A 22,476-nucleotide genomic window follows, 5' to 3' on the forward strand; every position below is an offset into this window, starting at 1 on the left:
ATGTCACTTAACCTCCTTGTGCTCCGTCTTTCAGGTGAGACATAGTTGTAAGTGACTCTGCAGCTGATGCATAGTTCACACACCCTAGTCTCTGTAAGTCGCCTTGGATAAAGGCATCTGCTAAATAAACAAATAATAATATTAGAAATAATTATCACAACGCGGTTATTCTTGCACCAATTTCCTTGCCAGAATTAGCACGAAAATTTATAAAATGGAAAGTGACATGTGGGACAGTAGAGCTTAACATAAAAAAAGGATCAACAAAGTAAAGTGCTGCTTCAGATTTGGCAAGCGAGTCAGAATTGGGATACAGATGCAGGTGTGCTTTTACGTTTTCCAAACACTGGCCCAACTTACAAGGTAAATGTTAAGAACAGTGATCAAAGTTTTGTTTTGTTGTGATCCTAGCATTTTCTGTTATGAGGACTGTAAATGTACAATGCCACCTTTTCTTCAGTTTATTTAAGTTCAATTTGAGTTTGCACTTGCATGTAAAGGCACATGTAAACCACAGTAATGATATTACATTATGAAAATGTGTAATTTGTCACATTATTATTGTACCAGGGATTAAAAAAAATAAAATACTAAAAACCTGATGTCTACTAATCTTTTTCTGGAATAGATCATGGTATAATTCATCTACACTGAAACACAACAGAGAAGCACACAGAATATATTGTAGGATAACTACAAAAAAAATAAATAAATAATAAATAACAGGGAAATATGTTCTAATCCAAGGTTATCAGTGTAGCATGGCCAGGTCCTGTTGTAGGTGAGCACCCAGGGTCTGGAAAGTACGGGGAGGATTTCAGAGAATACATGGGGATTGAAATGGCCAAGTCATTTTTTTAAGAGTAGTGCCTGTTACATTACAAAATAGAGGGGTATTTCAGACCATATTGCACATTGTTTGACTTGGACCTTTTTGAATCATTTGTTCATAGCACAGTTGTTTTCTTTATACACATTTTGTATAACATCCCCCCTTTTTTAGCATATCTTGAAACAAAACTCCCTCTCTTCAGCAGTTCCTGCATAGTGTAATATTTCATACTTATCATATAAGGTTTAACTTAAGTGTTATATTACAGTACATGGAAGTACATGCAGAAGGGTACAAAGCTTTCAGTATTTTCAGCTTCTTTGTTTATGATGAATTGGTTATACAGACGTGCTCAAATTTGTTGGTACCCCTCCACAAAAAACGAAGAATGCACAATTTTCTCTGAAATAACTTGAAACTGACAAAAGTAATTGGCATCCACCATTGTTTATCCCATATTTAATAGAAATCAGACTTTGTTTTTGATTTTTTATTCAACATAATATTGTAAATAAGAAAACAAATGAAAATGGGATGGACAAAAATGATGGGACCGCTAACCTAATATTTTGTTGCACAACCTTTAGAGGCAATCACTGCAATCAAATGTTTTCTGTAGCTCTCAATGAGACTTCTGCACCTGTTAACAGGTAGTTTGGCCCACTCTTCCTGAGCAAACTGCTCCAGCTGTCTCAGGTTTGATGGGTGCCTTCTCCAGACTGCAAGTTTCAGCTCTTTCCTTAGATGTTCGATAGAATTCAGATCAGGACTCATAGAAGGCCACTTCAGAATAGTCCAATGTTTTGTTCTTATCCATTCTTGGGTGCTTTTAGCTGTGTGTTTTGGGTCATTATCCTGTTGGAGGACCCATGACCTGCGACTGAGACAGAGCTTTCTGACACTGGGCAGTACGTTTCACTCCAGAATGCCTTGATAGTTTTGAGATTTCATTGTGCCCTGCACAGATTCAAGGCACCTTGTGCCAGGCGCAGCAAAGCAGCCCCAAAACATAACCGAGCCTCCTCCATGTTTCACTGTAGGTATGGTGTTCTTTTCTTTGAAAGCTTCATTTTTTCGTCTGTGAACATAGAGCTGATGTGACTTGCCAAAAAGCTCCAGTTTTGACTCATCTGTCCAAAGGACATTCTCCCAGAAGGATTGTGGCTTGTCAATATGCATTTTAGCAAATTCCAGTCTGGCTTTTTTATGTTTTTCTTTCAAAAGTGGAGTCCTCCTGGGTCTTCTTCCATGGAGCCCACTTTCGCTCAAAAAGCGACGGATGGTGCAATCAGAAACGGACGTACCTTCACCTTGGAGTTCAGCTTGTATCTCTTTGGCAGTTATCCTTGGTTCTTTTTCTACCATTCGCACTATCCTTCTGTTCAATCTGGGGTCGATTTTCCTCTTGCGGCCGCACCCAGGGAGGTTGGCTACATTTCCATGGACCTTAAACTTCTTAATAATATTTGCAACTGTTGTCACAGGAACATCAAGCTGCTTGGAGATGGTCTTGTAGCCTTTACCTTTACCATGCTTGTCTATTATTTTCTTTCTGATCTCCTCAGACAACTCTCTCCTTTGCTTTCTCTGGTCCATGTTCAGTGTGGTGCACACAATGATACTAAACAGCACAGTGACTACTTTTCTCCATTTAAATAGGCTGAATGACTGATTACAAGACTGGAGACATGTGTGATACTAATTAAAGAAACTAATTAGTTTGAAATATCACTATAATCCAATTATTTATTATCTTTTCTAAGGGGTACCAACAAATGTGTCCAGGCCATTTTAGAATATCTTTGTAGAATAAGCAATAATTCATCTCTTTTCACAGCTTCTTTGCTTTATTCTATGACATACCAAAGGCATGCAAGTATACATGATAAAATAGCTTTTAATTTCATCACTTTTCAGGAGGAATGAAGCATTATTTCAATGAGCTGTAAGGGTACCAACAAATTTGAGCACGTCTGTATTTTAAGGCTTATTTTGTATTCATAAATATATTGTGTACCGGCTGCGCATATGAGTACCTGCACTTTTTTGTTGAGAATTTCACCCCTGGCAATAGCCAAATGCTGAGGTTGAAAAAATATATATTGGATAAAAAACTTTTAAAATAATATACAGTAAGACACAAATATTGCAGAAGAAATGGAAGTATGACATATAGAAAACAAAATAAATAACATATTCATTGACCTAGACTCAAATTCATATTACCAAACCCTTCAATAACCTCCATGTTTTCAAACACAAGTACAAAAGTATGCAAGATGACACAATGGGCAGATCATGGATCTTTAAAAAAAAAAAATAAATAAAAAAAATACCAACTGTATACACCGTATAGGATAGACCCGTAAGAGTGAAAATATGAGGCAACCTCTAATTAGATTTTATGACATGACACATAGTTTAGCAATTTCTCAGAATGTAATCACGCAGCAATCAGAAAGATCAATTAAAGGGCAGGCTCAGAATTTGTTAGAGCTCTGTGTGAAGCATGGCAACATGATGACCTCAGCAACTTCACCACAAGATTTCATGAATGGACAAAGGATGATTTAAAATCCAAGAGAATATTAATTTTACTGTTGTTGGCACCTCCTTCACTTTTCTTATTTTGTATTTTAAGATTCTAGACACGTCTGTAAACGTATAAACTACCTCCTACACGCATTAAAAGTTTCTTCCTGTCATAGTCCCAACTTAACATTTCAAATGCTAATCGCTCCAAGCCTAATTCTTTCATTAATATTTTATTAGAAGCTAAAGTGATGTTGCCAGAAAAAATATAATTTCAAGCAATGTTTTAGCCCCCTCCCCCTGTTAAAGTAAATGCAGTATATCATGGTCTCACAAGAGAGGTACAGTACACTAAATGGGTAGCTGAACCTAACCTTTTAGGTCAACAGTTTGAGCCATGTATGTTGTGAAGTGCCGTTTGACACTATATAAATACATTACTTATTGTGAGCGTGATTCAAGCCTTCAACTAAAAAACCTGTGCTGTTGAGTTTTTGTGCTGTGCTGCTTTTAAGTAAATACAGTATGGTAGCTTCCCAGTGAATGAAGCACAAAAGTAGAGTGTGTTGGAAAAGTTGTAAAGAAACATCCTCAGGAAACTGATGCAGATACTGCACATGGCAGTTTTGTGGAAATTTACTTATCTAGCTTCTCAATACTCATTTCCTGGGGAAGGTATATCAGATGAACGGTCTCGCTCTTGTTCCCCACTTTCAGTGTGTATTTTATTACGTATGTGTTTTGTTTTTACAAGAAAAAAAGATTCCCACTTCTGGCATGTATTGCCTTCAGTTTCTTAGTGCTTTGGTGTAATGATAAATCGCTGAAATCCGAATCACTGTGCTACATACTGTAATACTACTTAATTTGGCACCAGTCCCAGGGCTAGGTGTACTAAAGTGTTGCACCTGTCGCAATAATCGCAAACCAGTTGCAAACAAGTCAGAAGTCTTGGGTGAAATATACTAGACAAGCGCAACGCTGTTAGCGACTTTTTAGCGAATGCTTTGCGGCAGCAGTTTCTGTTTGCAGTTCAACGTAGATGAAATTATGGTCGATCCAGTGGAAGCTCCTTAGAGGAGGCTAGGGAGGCAGAGCCTCCTTAACTTTTCAAAGGATAAAAAAAGGTGGTTTGCAATTGTGCACAATTTAGCACTGCACCCCTGACTAACTTAAATAAAAACAGAGAGTATACATTTGGCTTATAGGCTACTAATGATAATACGAATTAGTGGTATGATACAAAATTTGTTGCTGGTCCTTTTAAAGTATCATAACTTGTCAATGCGGCACCATGATCTATTTTGTGTTAATTGTCTAGGCTGCCAAGTTAATAATAATAATAATAATAATAATAATAATAATAATAATAATAATAATAATAATAAAAAACAGTAAATCATTTAGTTTCAATTTAAAATAATATTTTATTCGCATTGTACACCAGCAGCATGATTTATTTTGTGTTATCATACCAGTAGCCTACAGGGTAAAGTAAAAAGAAAGTGTGCTAGGTGTTCATTTGATTTTACTGCTGTACTGTATAGGTGTACTGTACAGATTTATATTTTTGTTAATAATGGAATGTGTGGCCTACCTAAAACATATTAGTGTTATTTCAGCGCAATGATTTATACATTTAAAATACACTGAGCACTATAAATGTACGTGTGTGTGATTTTATTGTATTTTCTTTTAAACCCAACACCTCCTAATGTCAGACAAACATATCCAGTTTAGTGAGGGGCTACTGGATGATTATAAAAAGCTTTTTAATAGAAACCCATTTTTTATTTGGGGGTAGAGGTGGGGGCCCCACTCCGATGGGATTAAACTGCCTTTCATTTGTATATACAATGCAGCGAAAAAGTATTTGCCCCCCGTCTGATTTTCTGCATTTTTGCATATTTTTCATACTGAATGTTATTAGATCTTCAACCAAAACCTAATATTAGATAAAATGGACCCTGAGTGAACAAATAACACAAAATTTGATACATATATCATTTATTTATTAAAGTTATGCAACACCCAATGCCCCTGTGTGAAAAAGTAATCGGCCCCTTAGACTCAATAACTGGTTACGCCACCTTTAGCAGCAATAACTGCAACCAAACGCTTCCTGTAGTTATCGATTAGTCTCTCACAGCGCCGTTGAGGAATTTTGGCCCACTCCTCCATGCAGAACTGCTTCAACTCAGTGTCATTTGTGGGTTTTTGAGCATGAACTGCTCGTTTCAGGTCCTGCCACAACATCTCAATGGGGTTTAGGTCTGGACTTTGACTAGGCCATTCCAAAACTTTAAATTTTTTGTTCTTCAACCATTCTGATGTAGACTTGCTTGTGTGTTTCGGATCATTGTCTTGCTGCATGACCCAGCTGCGCTTCAGCTTCAGCTCACAGATAGATGGCCTGACATTCTCCTGTAGAATTCTCTGATACAGAGCAGAATTCATGGTTCCTTCAATGATGGCAAGGCGTCCAGGTCCTGATGCAGCAAAGCATCCCCAAACCATGACACTACCACCACCATGCTTGAACGTTGGTATGAGGTTCTTACTGTGGAATGCAGTGTTTGGTTTTCGCCAGACATAACGGGGCCCATGTCGGCCAAAAAGTTCCACTTTTGACTCATCTGTCCATAGAACATTGTTCCAGAACTTTTGAGGATCATCCAGGTGCTTTTTGGCAAACTTGAGACGAGCATTCATGTTCTTCTTAGTGAGCAATGGTTTCCGCCTTGCTACTCTGCCATGAATCCCATTTATATATATGTTCAGCACATACACATCATCACAAAATATCTATATAGTGAATGATTGTTCTTATTTTAAATGTCTGATTGCCCTTTTCAAAGGAGACCCAGAGACAAGAATGGTATAACAGCACTTTCATGCCTTATTTTATTAATTACCAAAATAAAAGAAAAATAAAAAGAACAAAACAAAAACCTAACTCACTCACCTAACAGTACTAACTACACTTTTTTCAGTGCTTAAACTAATCAACTGGACATCTAAGCTGTTAACTAGTTACAAAACAGACACGATACACCACAAACAAAACGTTTCACGCACTACCTTTTTTTCTTTTAACCACACAGGTTTATTCACTGTGACAGCCTCTCTCTTCACAGACTGACGACTGCCTTGAACAAACATTTTCTTCTGTTTAAATACCGGCTTCAAGTAGGTGACAATTAACTTTAACAGAAAAAATAATTACACCTGTGACTGTGCAAACACATCCGCTCTGCCACAATATATATATCTACAGTCAAACCTGTATTAAGAGACCACTCAAGGGACAGTCTAATAGTGTCCTCTAACACAGGTGGTCTCTTAAAAGAGGGCCCATAACTTATACATTTTCTATTTGTCTCTGACATGCTTTCCTGTAATTACGTATGTCTTACATACACTGTAAAAGCCAGAAGATGTAATATGAACAAAATGAAGTATGCAATTTAATAACATTCATTTAGATAATGCATTTACAAAACAAATTATTTTGTGAAAGTAATTATTATTTATTTCTTAGCAGACGCCCTTATCCAGGGCGACTTACAATTGTTACAAGATATCATATTATTTTTACATACAATTACATTATTTTTACATACAATTACCCATTTATACAGCTGGGTTTTTACTGGAGCAATCTAGGCAAAGTACCTTGCTCAAGGGTACAACAGCAGTGTCCCCCCCCCCCGGGATTGAACCCATGACCCTCCGGTCAGGAGTCCAGAGCCCTAACCACTACTCTACACTGCTGCCCTACTGGTTGCATAATACTTATGCAACCAGTAAATTTCATTTTGTACATTTTCTTTAAAAGTTTTGCTGACATTTAACCTCCTCCTCCTCATATAACAGTGTTCAGTTTAACCACTACAGCTTTGAATAAAAAAAGTTTGTTTGAAAAACTGTGCATACATCATTTGTAATTCAACAAAATGTGACATTATTGGTAGGGGGTGAATACTTCTGCAAACCACTGTATATATACACACATACACTGCTGTGCAAAAGTCTTAGATGTTGCATTTTTCTACTCTGATGCATTATGAGTAGGGGTCTACTTAAATCGGGTTAAATTTTGTATTTTTCACGGGTATGTTGCGGAATAAAATCAGGATTTCACAGGCATTTCGCTGACCTGTTTAAACATTAAATAAACCTAAGTAGACAGTATTTCAGAACACTATAAAGCCTAAAAATAGTGGTACTTTCTTCCTTACTAAAACAGAGTGCTGTCATTTGTTAAAGACAAGCATGCAGCATCCCCCTGCAGTTGACTTGCCCATACATTGAGACTGCACGTTCTGCATCCACTGAATTGGTTGGAAGTTAAGGCAAAGCTTTGCCAAGTTATACAGATGTGGAAATCGATTAGAAAGAGCCCCAAAACTTGGTTACCCTCAAGGGTACCTGGCATACTTTAATAAAGGCAATGTATGCAGCACATTCGTTGTCATATTATTTGTCCCATCCAATAATTTATTTTATTAGTACCGAGTCAAAACAAAGAAAACATGCCTATTCAGGTCTAAAATTCCAACTGTGAAAAAGTAAGCAGCAGGTTGAAGCGAGGTGGCTGTGATGGATCATTTTAGTACTGATTTAACTTGCAGACAGGAATACTTTTTGTCTTGGGCTTACTTTCCAATTTGGTTTCTGAAAGCTGTTTATTTTACATTCTGTTCAGCAGCCTCTGTAGTAGCCTTTTGTTTAATGTGTGATTCTGAAGCTAAATAGCGATCGATCATATTTTCTCCAAAGACACATTAAGATGGAAAACAATTACCTCAGTCTGCATGTACAGTTTCTTTGGGAAATATCTTGAAACGATCATCAGCTGAAGTATACTTTGCTTTTTTTGTCGTCCATTTCTACTATTTTACCTCCAATGCTGAAAACTAGATTTTAGCAACCTAAATCAAAACAATGCAGCACCAACTTTGTCCCACCCCCTGCTGCACATTACAGATCACATAAAAGCAGTAAAGACGCACTGATAGGCTGATTAAAACTTTGTCATTTGAATAGTAAACAAGAACGTTAACCGCTTTGGAGAATTGTTTAGTGCAAATGTTATTTGTGGACGTTTTTTGTTAGCTTGTTTTTTGCTTAAGTGCAATGCACACAGGACAGCGAGGGAATAAAAAAGGGCGATCTGCAGAATGAAGATACGTAGTCTGCGTCACTTGCGGTGTGCAGTAGTTCATTTAAACAAGGTTTCTTTTTTTTCCTCTCCGTACTTGTTTGTATGCATTGGCCCCTAAGGTGAATTTCGCGGCGACTCCTCAATTTCACGATTTCCGCGAAATCGCGATTTAGGTAGACCCCTAATTATGAGCATCAACAATTTACTCAAACCCTCCACTAGTGTTTTCTACTATTATAACAACCTTGACTTTCATAAAAAAGGAAAATGGACAACAACACCAGTGCCTTGTGCCAGTTCTGTTGTCAATTCAACGCTTGTCTTCTTTCTATTCCTTAAGAATAGTATCTTCAAGTATTGCTCATCCTTGTTAGACAGCTTTCTGGGTCTTCCAGTCCTGGGTTTGTCAATAACAGATGATTTTTCTCTTTACACTTGACTATGCTTCAGACACCACACCTTGAAAATCAAGTGATGCAAGCTATTTCAATCAATGATTTTCCTTCTTTATGCAAGTGAAGGTTGCTATAGTAGTAGAAAACACACTAGTGGAGGCGTTGAGTAAATGCAACATGTCTAAGATTTTTGCACAGCAGTGTGTGTGTGTGTGTGTATATATATATATATATATATATATATATATATATATATATATATATATATATATATAATGGGTTGTAGGGAGATATGCAAATAAAACATTACAAAAGCCAATCAAATCGCGTGAAAGTTGCCAAATGGCTTCTACATTTACAGCGTTTTAAAAGTCAAAATACAGTAGCTGCATACATGTTTCGCCCTTTTTGAGGTTCATCAGTACAGTGCAACTGCATTTAGACTTCAGAAAGGCTCAGGAGAGTAAGTAAAAACAAGCAGCTTTCGAGTTAAGGTGAGAGAAAGCAATAAATTAAAAAACAAATGGGTTATAGGGAGATATGCAAATATAGCATTACAAGAGCCAATCAAATCGCATGAAAGTTGCCTAACGGCTTCTACATTCACAGCGTTTTAAAAGTCAAAATACAGTAACTGCATACATGTTTCGGCCTTTTGCATATCTCCCTACAATGATCAATGAAGATGCTGACACAGTCCTTGAAGTAACAGCCAAACGACGACAATCGTTGTTAGCCTGGCTGCAGAGAGGTTTGGCACGGAGGAGAAGAAAACAGTGAAGGCCCCATACAACATGAGCAAGAGTGCGGCAAAGATCCACCAGATAAGGCAGGAGTTGAGGACCGTGAGATGACAATTTAAGGAGGCGAGTGAGGAAGAGAGAGGAGCCCTGTTAGAGCTACGTAACATCATCAGGAAGAAGCTCATAACCTTGCAGAGAGCTGAGTGGCATAGAAGGCGCAGGAAAGAGAGGGCCAGGAAGCGGGCTGCCTTTTTAGCAAATCCATTTGGATTCACCAAACAGCTGCTAGGGCCAAAGCGAAGTGGCCACTTTACCTTCTCCAAAGATGAGATCGACAACCATCTTCGTAGCACTTATAGTGAAACGGCCAGAGAGCAAGAGCTGGAGCACTGCAAGGCCTTGATAGTTCCACCAGTACCAACCATGGAGTTCGACAAGAAGGAGCCCAGTTGGAAGGAGGTACAGGAGGTTGTCAAGAGGGCAAGAGCAAGCTCAGCCCCTGGACCGAGTGGTGTGCCCTACAAGGTCTACAAACGCTGCCCGAAGCTACTACATCGGCTCTGGAGAATCTTGAAGGTGATCTGGAGGAGGGGCAAAGTCGCTCAACAGTGGAGATGTGCAGAAGGTGTATGGATTCCGAAGGAGGAGAACTCAAAGGACATCGACCAGTTCAGAACCATCTCGCTACTCAGTGTTGAAGGAAAGATATTCTTCAGTGTTGTGGCTAGGCGTCTGACAGACTACCTCCTAAAGAATTTCTACATTGACACATCAGTCCAGAAAGGAGGGATCCCGAAGGTGCCAGGTTGCCTGGAGCACACAGGCGTGGTCAAGCAGCTAATCAGGGAAGCCCGGGAGAACAGAGGAGACCTTGTTGTGCTGTGGTTGGACCTCACGAATGCCTATGGCTCCATACCCCACAAACTGGTCCCAGGTAAGATCAGGGATCTCATACTGGACTACTACAACAGTTTCAGTTTGAGAGTCTCCTCAGGGTCCATAACATCAGAATGGCACATGCTTGAGAAGGGAATCATCACTGGCTGCACCATTTCAGTGATCCTGTTCGCCCTTGCCATGAACATGCTGGTGAAGTCAGCTGAGGTGGAATGCAGAGGCCCGTTGACCAAGTCTGGTGTGCGACAACCTCCTATCAGAGCCTTCATGGACGACCTGACCGTGACAACAACATCTGTCCCAGGAAGTAGGTGGATTCTGAAGGGATTGGAAAAGCTTGTCACCTGGGCACGGATGAGCTTCAAGCCAGCGAAGTCCAGATCCCTGGTGCTGAAGAGGGGGAAGACGGTGGACAAGTTCCGCTTCGCCATCGGAGACGCACAGATCCGTCACAGAGAAACCGGTAAAGAGTCTGGGCAAGATGTTTGACAGCAGCCTGAGGGATACAGCATCAATCCAGACGACCAACCAGGAGCTGGAAGCGTGGTTGGCTGTAGTGGACAAGTCAGGTCTACCTGGTGAGTTCAAGGCCTGGATATACCAACATGGTGTCCTCCCACGGATCCTCTGGCCCCTCCTCGTTTACAAGGTCCCAATTTCCATAGTCGAGGGGTTCAAGAGAAGGGTCAGTAGCTACCTTCGCAAGTGGATGGGATTACCACGAAGCCTGAGCAGCATCGTCCTGTACGGTCAGAAGAACAAGCTAAAGCTACCCATCAGCAGCCTGAATGAGGAATTCATGGTGACCCGTACAAGGGAGGTGCTGCAATACAGGGAGTCAAGCGACCCAAAAGTCTCCCAAGCCGGTATAGAGGTGAGGACAGGGAGAAAGTGGAGGGCTCAGGATGCAGTGGAGCAGGCTGAGTCACGGCTAAGGCACAATGTGCTGGTGGGTAGGTACAGTGACTCCCGGAAGAGCTGGCCTTGGTAGCATTATAACACCACGCTACAACAAGGCTCAAGGGAAAGACAGATGGAAGCTAGTGCAGCAGGAGGTGCGAGCAGCAGTCGAGGAGGAGCGAGCCAGCAGGATGGTTGGAATGCGGCAACAAGGAGCCTGGACAAGATGGGAGCAAGCGGTGGAGCTTTGGAAGGCCGAGCCCCATCGCCCATCCAACCTATTCTGCTGGGGCAAGGTTGATTCACCATCATGCCCTCTGTGCCTGAAGAGAGGAACCCTTGAGCACATCCTCAGCTGCTGCTCAAAAGCCCTAGGCGAAGGTCGCTATCGCTGGCGCCATGACCAGGTGCTCAGAGCCATAGCAGATGCCATCTGCAGTGGAATTAGCCACCTCAAGCTCTTCCGACCAGCGAAACAGGCCATCGCTTTTGTCAGAGCTGGGGAAAAGCCAACACCAGCTGCTAGAACTTCCACAGGTCTTCTCGCAACAGCTCAAGACTGGGAGTTGAAAGTTGACCTGGGAAAGCAGCTTAAGTTCCCAGACACCATCACAGTGACGACACTGAGGCCAGACATTGTGCTGCTTTCTGAAACCTCCAAGCAAGTAATTTTACTTGAGCTCACCGTCCCTTGGGAGGATCGCATTGAGGAGGCCAACGAAAGAAAGAGGGCAAAGTAGGAGGACCTGGTGGAGCAGTGCCGCAGTCAGGGGTGGAGAGCAAGGTGCGAGCCCGTTGAAGTGGGCTGCAGAGGGTTCGCTGGACAATCCCTCTACAGGGCCTATAGCCTACTGGGCATCACAGGGGCCAACAGGAGGAAGGCCATTAAGACCGCCACAGAGGCAGCTGAAAGAGCCTCTCGGTGGCTGTGGATCAAGAGGAATGACCCGTGGGTGAAGTAGACATGCTACTTGGACACAAGTCGGGGTTTGATCAACCCCGGCTGGGTCGCCTGGGTGAGGGTGTATGATGTTGTAAGACCCGAAACACCCGATGACCTCCGGTTACATCACTGATGATGTGTCCAAGTGCATCATAAGATGTGTAGTTTAAACAACCCATTTGTTTTTGAGTTTATTGCTTTCTCTTACCTTAACTCGAAAGCTACTTGTTTTTACTTAATCTCCTGAGCCTTTCTGAAGTCAAAATACAGTTGCGCTGTATTGATGAGCCCCAAAAAGGGCGAAACATGTATGCAGCTACTGTATTTTGACTTTTAAAACGCTGTGAATGTAGAAGCCGTTAGGCAACTTTCACGCGATTTGATTGCTTTCTCTCACTTTAACTCGAAAGCTACTTGTTTATATATATATATTGTAAACGAGCGACCCTCGCTCGGGTTCGTTGCCCCTTTAAAAATACGACCCAGAACACAGAAGTGGATTTTTCTTGCGCGTTTGCGCTAGTTTTTTAATAAACACAAAATGAAACAAATACACAAAATAACCACCTAGCTCTGTACGAGCACTAACTGACACACAGGAACACCCTTCCTAACACGGGACAGCTAAGCTGTTTTCCCGTCTTTTCAAAAACCCTCTGGTTTAACACCGCACTTACTCTTTTTCTCTTACTCTGGCTACTCGGAGACAGCGCACCTCTCTGCCTCCTTCCACTCAGCAGCCCCGAGCAGACTGCTTGCTCTCCTTTTAAACTCCCGCACCTGGGTCTAATTCCCTATAACGCCCAGGTGCGGATGATAATTAATAATAAAGCAATTAAACTAAACAATAAAGCAATACAATCAAACAATTAACAAAACTAAATGAAACAATAAAGCATCACAAATCAAACAAAAAGGTGCATTCCCACATGTTTTTTTTTTTCTTGCAGGGAGGTTTTAACCCCCTCCCTGCCGTCTCTCACAACCCGCTATATTACAATATATATATATATATATATATATATATATATATATATATATATATATATATATATATATATAGTCATGGATTTATAAAAAATAATTATTTTTCAATAAGCTTTGTAAATCTGTGAGTTTCCAAAATGTGCAGTATCCTCCTAGCTCAACATTTATTATACTGACCAATATTTTAGAAAGAATAAACACATTTGTATTTAACACATCTGGTCCTAATGTAAATAATATAATATACTTTTAAAATATTTATTACTGCATATAGCTTAACAATAATAATATATTTTGGCAATAGATATTAATTGTATCAATTTTTAAGACAAAAATAATTACAACAGCAAGATGTTAATTAAATCCTCCTTCTCATGGAGAACACCATTAGGCACCACTAGGCTTCTTAATAAATACATTAGTGCAATAGTTGTTTTTTTCTTTTTTTTTGGGCAGACTTATAGTACCAGTATACCACATTATTATTTTTCATTTCAATTATAAGATGAAACTCCTGTTACCAAGAGTTGCAGTGATGAGAATAAATTGTTCTTGTCACTATTTCAATTCCTCTTGACTTATTTTACCAGGAATGGATGTGCTGACACAAGCCTGTTGCAGTAAATAGTCAGATTTTACACACCTCTAACTATCAGTCATGCCACGGCCTTTATTGACAGTACATAATAAAATAATCTATAAAGCTTCAGTTTCCGCACTCCAATGCACGCTCTTGTATGCTTTACCTGACACAATGAAATACAGTGGATATCAGAGACTTGATTATGGCTTGGAGTGAATTTCAAAAACAGATGTCTCTTGCTGCACTTCAGTGTCTGCAATCCTTCTTAAAGCTGTTTTGAAAGGCATAAATGCTAAATATTTGATGGACAGCCTCTGGCTAAGTGACAGAAACAATTGGTTGTACACAGGTATAATGCAAATCAGCACATTATTCCTACAAGCAGGCACACTCCTATATATGTGCAATAAAGATTAGCCTTGTGTATACTTTTGTCTCCCTTAGGAACAAAACTACTCACATTAATTATTAATAAAGTGTTTGTACTCTATGGGGCATAAATGTCAGTATAAACACTGTAAATAAATACAGTCCACCATCACGTGTTTGTCATTGAAGCAGTTGCTGGTAATTTCAAACACTCACCCATACAGTTTTGTTCAGTGTTTTGGAAGAAAGTATTGTTAAAACGCTTGTTTGCAATATGTATAGTAAAGTTTAATTTCCTGTAGTATTTCCAATCAACATTTGAATCGAGCTGCAGCACAGCATTAGGTACTATACATTACAGAGAAATACAGTAGCTTTTGAGTTTGTGGGACAGTTATCAGAAAATAATACTACGAAGATAACGATCTCTTGGTTCACAGCCAACAGAAGACTTTGAGTGTGTTGTATTCAAAGACAGTTGATTAAGGAAACTTTTGATGAGGCAGGTGAAGCAGAGGGACATAATAAATATATTCTAGAGATGTACAGATTATAGTTAAACTGATGAATTAAATTATATTTTATTTTAAACTAATATAAGTAAATAGACAGTAAATATGACGGGGTGTCTGCTTACACAAAGTACCACAAAAATTTCAAACTTTTTTATGAGAAAGACCTCATTCCACACAGCACATTATCTTGGAATCTCCCTTTATTATTTATTATTATTTATTTCTTACCAGACGCCCTTACACCTTTGATCTGTTTGTCATATTCTTTAAAGCAGTTTTGTTGTTTTTTTTTCTTCTTTACTCCCAGCATTCAAATTTAGAACAGCTGTAGAGGTATCATTCAGGAGATGGATTGGGTGTGGATTCATTGATTATGAACAGTTTCAGTTACTCAAATCGCTGTTTTGAATTATAACTGCAATGTTGTTATTCGTGTTATCATTTAGAGATTTAAACAATCCAAAGAGTCTAGTGGCAAGTTAAATGTCTTCGATTGAAAAGTAACTTTTTATCCATTAGTTGGCTGGGTAGCCTTTAGACTACTAGTAAGTAAATCTCCCGTTTTCACAGGTTTTACATTTTATGCTGAAAAACCATTACACTTTCAATTAATTAAAAAGGGTAACATTCTTAACTATAAATCTGAGTTTTTGGGAACCAAATATATAGCTTTTGATGCAAATCACCAGCAAGGTGTGTAAGGCAAGCTAATATTTGTTTTGCAGAAAATGTATACAATGATGAAGAAGAAAAGAAGAAAAAGGAGTCAGCTGTTTCAAACATCACCACCAAGCACAGTACAATGATCTAGGGATCACAGGATGTTTTCCCACTGCTGATATGCTAAATAGCTTTTGATACAATCACTGGTAAAGTAAGACCACCAGCAAGGTGTGTAAGACAAATTAATATGTGTTTTGCAGCGATCGTATATAATGTAGTCAATAACAAGATAAGAGTACACGTTTATAGTCACATACAAAAATGCTGGAAAAATGTATGGAAATGCCAGAATCTGCATAAACATATAAGACTTAATAAAATATTGAATGATAGCCGAATCTTACATGAATATACAGAAAGGTCTTCATCATCGCTTTGGTCCAATGGTGTACCACACTGAGTTTACAAGAGTGCACCTGGGACTCTAAGAATCTTGTGGCGGTTGATGATGATCATGTGGGTAAAACAAGTAATCCCAAGGGCATGGCACAGAGCAGAAGGGGTCTTTATCCTTAAAGAAAAAGAATCTACCAATTCTGTCCAATTTCCCTGTTAAATGTGAAGGGTAAGATATTCTTCAGCATAGTGGCACAAAGGTTGTCAACTTATCTATTGAAGAACCACATGATTGAAACCATACAGAAAGCTGGTATCCCAGGATTTCTGGGATGCTTGGAGCATGTCAGTGTGATGTGGCAACAGATTCAGTCTGCAAAAAAGGAGAAGAAGAACCTCCTTGTAACATTCCTGGATTTAGCTAATGCATATGGTTCAGTGTCACATAAGCTCCTTTGGAATGCATTTGAGTTCTTCAATGTACCCAGTACTACAGAGTTTACCACTACTTGGCAGTTTCTTGAAGTGGCAGGTTGCACCATTTCTCCAGTGACATTTACCATGTCAATGGAAGTCATTATTAGGGCCTCGAAATGGGTAGTGGGAGGAGAACGGATGGCGTCTGGCATGTGGCTGTCACCACTTAGAGCATACATGGATGATATGACCACCATGACTACAACGGTTGCCTGCACCAATCGGTTACTTGGCAATCTAGCAGATAACATCAGATGGGCTGCATGCAGTTCAAGTCCCGCAAGTTGAGGAGCATCTCCATCATCAAAGACAGAGTAGTGGAAAAGCCCATGGGTGGTATGACGACAATTTAAAAAACACAGTCCGAGTGGTGATACAGCAGGCAGTGCAAGGGCTGAAGAGGATCGACAGAAGTGCACTACCGGGCAAACTTAAAGCCTGGTGCATTCATTTTGGTCTTATTCCATGGTTGCCGTGGCTGCTCCTGTCAACAGTAGAGAGACTAGAAGCCTTGATTAGTTCATACATTAGGAAATGGCTGGGAGTTCCACGATGCTTTAGCAGGTAGCACTCTACGGTAAAGGGAAACTGCAGCTGCCGGTCTCAGCTCTAACTGAGGAATTCAAGTGTGCTAAGATTTGGCTGGAAATGACACTGATGGAATCACATAATGACTGTGTAAGGGAGGTAGCACCTGTAGTGACAACTGGGAGAAAGTGGGCAGCAAAGGACATGGTGGACGATGCCAAGGCCCATGTTATCAGTGATATCACTGGGCAAGTACAACAGGGTAGAGGAGGCCTTGGTCTCAGTTTGGCTCTCCCAGGACAGCACAAAGCTGCTCTAGCTGAAAGGAGGAAATTGGTCAGATGGTTGCCATGCTGAAGTGCTAGCATTGCCGTCGTTGTGTGTGCTGGTGCGCCGGGGAGGCCACAAATAGGCTGATCCCTGGAGCCAGCATTACTCTTGAGTCATCAACACTAGGCCAATATAAAATTCCCATTACCTAACAGAGGAAAAGCGCTCAAATATTACAGTGAGGTTACATCTTGGTTGGTCCCCACCACTGCTCTCTCATGTTATCTTGGTGAAAGCCAAGTCTAATTTTAGCAAGAAGTAAATAACAGCTACTCTCATGTAATAAAAATTAAACCCTGCAAATTGTCTGCATTGTTTTATAAAGGGACATACACAATAATTGACAGATACAAACTTTTATGAGCCAAACAGGCCATAACATCACTAGTAGTGTACAAACAAACTGAGTGAAACTGAGAACGATTGTAAACTTGTGAGATGTAAACTTGTACGCTTAAACATACAATGAAAAACTACAGTGTGCAATGAAAACATACAGTAGGTAAATGGGAACACTGCAGTCTAGCACCATATGCCCATAAGTCCACTGCTACCATAGCCCCATATTTCAAGTACGTTGGCTATAAAATGATGTAAACCACAATAGTCTACTGAGTGATAAGCCTCATTTCCAGTATCTTCCTAAGGCAAGAAGTTACATCAGACAAGCAGACACAAATCTAACATATGTTGCCGGTTATTAGAGGTTCAACACTTTTGGAAATACAGAACAGGACAATAAAAACTTTATGTCGTTTTCACTTGCCCCAGGACCTCACTGCAAATGTGACATTTTGCTGCAGTCCAGGTTTAAATTAAGAATATTTACATAGAAATCTTCACAGGACTTAACTTTTTCTAAAAGTGATTTCTTGTGTTTTATTCATCACAGTTCTGCCAGGGGTAGACTTAATTATTAAGGCGCCAGTTTTCCATTTAGCAGCTTTAAATAAGTATCAAATAACAAAAAACTGGGATAAAGACAGTTGCAATTATGTTATGTCAAAACTTCTAGAATTGCGCAGACTCATGAATTATCTTTATCACAGCTTTTATTCATTTTGCTACTTAGTTCTCTTCTAAGGATAGCGACGCCATAATTTAATTTAATAGCAGCCTCTATCTGTTTGTTGGCACGTCATAAAATACAAAAGAAAGAATTCTTGATTACTTGGTAATAAAATGTAGATTTTTTTCTTAATTATAAATCTCACTTGGGTGTAACCAGCAGTTAGTGGGTTGCTGAGAGAGAAGAGAGAGAGTTCGGCACACTGATGAGAAATATATTTTTAGCACAATGAAATGTGAAAGATGGCTTCACAAAGAGTAGGAATCACTGGAATAAATCAAGTCTGTCCTTTCAGAAAAGCAACATCAGATTCTTTTGATTATGACTTGGGTTTTCTTCACAGTATGTGTTAACTAAACAGTTTACTGCCAAATCCGATTGTTTGTTTATTTATTGAAGTACAATACGGCATTTCCCAGGTGACCAATTAAAGAGTAAGTAGCTGCAAATTTAATTGAGTTATTATTCAGTTAAATCTGCCTTTACTTGCCTTTGAGTTTACGTGCCAGCGCTGTACAGCCTTTCCCATGCTATTCAAACCATGTGAACATATGACCTTTCCACTCTGCCAGCCCCACCAATAGTCTCTCTCTATTTATGTAGTGTAGGCAGGGTTGGAAGTTGAAAGGCCATAATGTCACATGATTTGAATGGAACGAGGAAGGCTGTTTGTTCACTGCTGGCACTTAGGATTCTGTAGACAATGTAGATGTAGAGAAAATGAAAATAACAATAACAGAGCCCAGAACAACTCTGTATGACTTCAAACATCATAAGATATTAAGGGATACATAACGTTTTAAGTTACTTAAATGAATGTATATGTATTTTGGATTAATTTGTGTATTTTGGTAGCAAGTAGAGGAAATCTTTTCGACTGAAACATGCCATAGATATAGGTTGTGTGAGGCAAAATAGAGTGCAAACTGTCTTGATTGTAGTGAAATAAATGGGTTGACACAGCACCTATACAGAAGCCAGATCCAAGTTGCTTTTAATCACTTAGTAATGTTTAAACATGTCAGGGCTAAAGAAATAGATTAACTGCCTGCTTTGACCAAATACAATTTATAGCTCTCTTAACATTTATTTAGTAGCAGAACACGCATTATCCAGCAAAATCTTAAAGAGCAGTGGACAGGAGCTACATCTGTGAGACAGTGCTGCCTTAGTCCAATTACCTGCATTTTAGTGCAGATACATTTACTGCAGTGAGATGACCTACCAAGTGAGATAATTCCTTCAACACAACTTTGCACCAAAAGCTTGAAATTCGATTTTAAAAAGCTTACTCAATGCATTTTGAAGCCAATGCAAAGTTTTCTCCAATTTTTTTTTTGAACATAATACAATTCCAAACCTCAACTGAATTGCTCCAGCTGCAACCTGTTTCTTGGTGGACATAAAATATGCGCCCCCCCCCCCCCCCCCCTTTAAAAACATAACGGCAGTTCTGGAGCTACAAAAAGCCAGTACCGTGTGCAGAACTATGTTTGGAAAGTGCAGGTATTGGGTCCAGGTTCATTTCTAAGCCTACATTGAAATGGGCCAACAGAAGTAAGGATATAGTTCGTGTTAGCATGAGTGTTGGAAAGAAAAAACAAGGCCAGGGACATTTGACTTAAGAGTCAGTCTATAGAACAAGCATTCAATTACATTCTCTGGCGGTCCAGATAAGGCAATGTTCAAACCTTGGGGGGGCCACAGGGCGCTCATGATGTGGGTGCCGGTGGGGGAGGTTGTTTAAGCGGTTATGATAATCTGACTATCCAATCACACTTTACATAGCAGAAAGTTGTAACACTACACATACACCAAACAACTAATACATCTCAGAAATAACTATTTACAATAATGCAATTTCTGACCACCATTTAATAATACAAATAGAAAGCAAATACATCTTGCAAACAAATAATTATACAAAGCCCACAAATGCTATTAAAACTGCAAGCTATTAAGCTTGATTTTATTTAAACTATTATAAAAAGCTTTAAACTTTTCATATTATAAGTTAAATTCATGAGACATAAATGGACATCTAATTTCCCTTTCTTATTGCCTGAAATTGAGACTCCCTCGCACCGTCTTCCTTTTTCGGAAAATTACTGCGCCGCAAGCATTCAAGCTAACTAATAAAAGCACGTCAATTATAAATCGCTTTATTTATGTTGCATAAGCACCTTAAGCGCCTGATTTAAAAATATAGCACTGCATCTAAATATGTATCAACATGTTCTAACAGTGTTTAAATGTACATTAAAGGTTTCTAACTTACATACATGGCATGACAGTAAACAGAGGGAAAATAAAGTGCATATTTAACATGCCATCTTTGACAGGCGTGCCGTAGCTGCATTTCTTACTGTTGCTTGAATAGTTTTTTGTCTTACTTTCTCTCGCTGTCTGGGCCTGTTGGCGCTGAATCACACTTTACATCAGAAATGTGCATGTTTAAAAGAAAAAGTGTCATCGTGGTTCTCTAGGTAACCAAACTAATAGTGTTTAGCCAGTAAGTCAATGGAGGCAGAGACCTTAAGGACAGATAGAAGTTACAGGAGAGGAGTAATTATTTTGAGAAAAGTAAACTGTAAATAACTGTAAACAACAGTAAACTGTAAATAATAGTGAACTGTAAAATAGTATTCATCGTTGGGTTATGGAATGTACTGATACGAATAGGAATGAATGTGCCTATAGAGTAAATATAAAGTAAAGTTTATTGATTTGAGGGTAGCTCACATACAGAGTGAGTTGTAAACAAGGAGGGAGAAGGGTTATTACCAGATAAAGTGCAGTGATTAATTTTTCCTGTATAATGGCGTGTTGCCCAAAAAAAAAAAAAAACGTTTAATAATCTTGGTGTAATATTTGACTCTGGATTGTCTTTTGAGTCTTATGTTAAAAACATCACAAAAATGTCATTCTTCCATTTGCGTAATATTGCATGTTTAAGACGATCTCAGATGCAGAGAAGCTGGTTCACGCTTTTATTTCCAGGGTCAATTTTAAGATTTTACTTCTTACCTACAGGGCACTTAATGATTTGGCTCCCAAATATCTAAAGACCTCTTACATGTTTATGTCCTCTCTCGTGCCCTGCGATCAGCTGATCTAAATATTTCAGTGGTTCCTAAAGCTAGGGTGGGTGGGTGGGTGACCAGGCTTTCTCTTGTTATCGCCTGAAGACGTACTTTTATACTAAAGCTTTTTAAATTCTTTATTTTTTTATTTTATTGTATTGGTCTTGATTTTATTTTTATTTTGCTGCGTTTTGTTACTGTATTGTTACTGTTGTTCAGCACCTTCAGATCTATTGAAATGTGCTTTATAAATTCAATAAATTATTATTATTATTATTATTATTATTATTATTATTATTATTACTTGTTAGGGAACACAAATGCCTTGTAGATAGCAGCAACCTTTCAATCTTGTGTATTCAGCTTTTGTAATGAAGGACAGTTGACGCTCGATGGTCCGCTGGCCACCAATTGAATAACATTGGTCTACAGAGTCAAACAGAACAGCAGCTATATTAACAGGTGCTGGGGAAATCTCCAGGATAGATGGAATGCAGCAGTATTTAAGAGTACCCTGGGGGCTGAACTGAACATCATTTTCTTCCGGAGACTACACTTCCTTATGACACCGTAAAAGCATGCTGTTGATAACCAAAATAATACCTGCAAAGTAATCAGAAACTTGCCTCAAGGAGATCATAAATGTAATTCATTAAGATAACTGCAGACTTTTTTTGTGTCTCCAAAAGACAGTCTTGAGCATTTATGCCATCATCTGTGGGTTGATCCTGTCCTTTGTTCTCGACTATTGTATCATTTAAGCCTTTTCATATGTTCTTTTTCCACATCTAGCTGTTTAGCTGCTGTTTTACCTAAAGCTGGGAGTAACAATTATATCAGCCTGAGCTCAAGATAATGCACTGCATCTCCCAACCTGTTCATATTCCATTATTATTATTATTTATTTCTTAGCAGACGCCCTTATAGTCTCAGAATCCTGAATGACTAAATTTGAGTAATGGCTTTTTCAAAAACTACTGTAATCTTCGTTAATATTAACATATGAGGTTGGAAATGTAAGGATTAATCACCAGTGGCTACCAACCCCTACTTATAATAATGAGCAC

The 22,476-nt window shown here is 39.1% G+C and overlaps 1 protein-coding gene across 4 annotated transcripts in view; it reads right to left on the reverse strand.

Moving 5' to 3' along the window:
* Positions 1-22,476, reverse strand: part of LOC117394410 (piezo-type mechanosensitive ion channel component 2-like) — a 228,795-nt gene that overhangs the window by 158,387 nt on the left and 47,932 nt on the right. The gene's annotated exons all lie outside the window — the stretch shown is intronic.

This window comes from Acipenser ruthenus, chromosome 3, assembly GCF_902713425.1.
Source record: "Acipenser ruthenus chromosome 3, fAciRut3.2 maternal haplotype, whole genome shotgun sequence".
NCBI lineage: Eukaryota > Metazoa > Chordata > Actinopteri > Acipenseriformes > Acipenseridae > Acipenser > Acipenser ruthenus.